This window comes from Electrona antarctica (genome assembly GCF_951216825.1).
Source record: "Electrona antarctica genome assembly, contig: scaffold_692, whole genome shotgun sequence".
NCBI classification, from domain to species: Eukaryota; Metazoa; Chordata; class Actinopteri; order Myctophiformes; family Myctophidae; genus Electrona; species Electrona antarctica.
The window spans coordinates 15331-16936 of NW_027637159.1; positions in this window are offsets into that span (position 1 = coordinate 15331).

Genomic DNA, 1606 nt, shown 5'->3' on the forward strand with positions numbered 1-1606 from the left:
CATTTCGGATCATGCACCTATCTCGGTAGACTGGGATATAGGACGTAGACCTACGACAAGACAGTGGAGGCTAAATGCCTCCCTTCTGAATGATAATGACTTCATTACATTAGTAAATTCCGAGTTAAAAAAATACCTTGAAACGAACATGTCAGATGACACATCGCCTCTTATTCTATGGGATTGTGCTAAGGCTTACTTAAGGGGCTGTATTATCTCGTATGCTAGTGCGAGGAAGAAGAGGAGAGAGGCAAAACGACAGGAATTAGAGGATAAAATAAGAGATCTTGAACGACAGCATAAAAGAACACCCAACTTGAATTTATTAAATGCGCTTAAACAAACAAGAAGAGACCTTAATAACCACCTTTCTGAAAAAATCGAGGGAAACCTTAGATTCACTAATCAAAAGTACTATGAGTTTGGAAACAGAGCTAGTAGACTACTGGCTCTGAGACTCAAAAAACAACAATCTTCTAATATAGTACAGAAATTGAAGTCAGATAGTTTAACACTTACAAAGCCAGACGAGATCTCAAAGTCATTTGCGGAATTTTATAAAACATTATATGAAAATACAGACTCATGCACAGACAATGAAGAACTGAAACTTTTTTTGGAGAACATCAAATTAACAGAGTTATCAGAAACTGCTTCAAAAGAATTAGACCGTCCAATTACTGCAGAGGAAGTGCTACAAGTAATCTCCACACTAAAAAACAATAAGAGTCCAGGACCGGATGGATACATTAATGAGTTCTATAAAACTTTTAGGGCAACCGTCTCTCCTTTATTATTAAAAGCCTATCATCACGCACTAAAGTGCGGCAATATGGCTCCTTCGTGGAGAGAAGCGACAATAATTGTAATACACAAAGAGGGCAAGGACCCTACTAAGTGCCAGTCTTACAGACCCATCTCATTATTGAATACGGATATGCGCATATTAACAGCCATTCTGGCCAGAAGAGTAAACTAAATTATCATCAACATCATCCACCCCGACCAGACTGGGTTTATTACAGGAAGATATTACGGAGACAATATACGCAGACTACTGAACATAATGACTCACCCGATGGTGAAGGAACAGGAAGTGATGTTGTTATCTCTAGATGCGCAGAAAGCGTTTGATAGAGTTTCTTGGCAATACTTACTTCAAACGTTAAAGAAATTCAAATTCGGCCCCAACTTCATAAAGTGGATACAAACTCTATACTCTGGCCCACAAGCGGCGGTCAAGGTCAACGGCTTCCTCTCTGATAGATTCACATTGGAACGTGGCTGCAGGCAAGGATGCTCGCTATCACCCCTACTGTTTGCGATCAGTATTGAGCCGCTCGCGCAGTTGATTAGAGATGACAACAATATAAAGGGAGTAACAATCGATGGAGAACAGCACAAACTATCATTATACGCTGATGATGTGCTACTGTATCTGTTAGAACCGGCAACAACAATCCCATATTTAAAATCGATCATCTCCGAATATGGGTATTACTCAGGCTACAAAATAAATGTGGACAAAACTATGGCTATGGACATAAGCGGTAAAATACCACAAACAGTTAAAATTCAGAGTGGGTTTAGATGGCCTGAAGAGGGT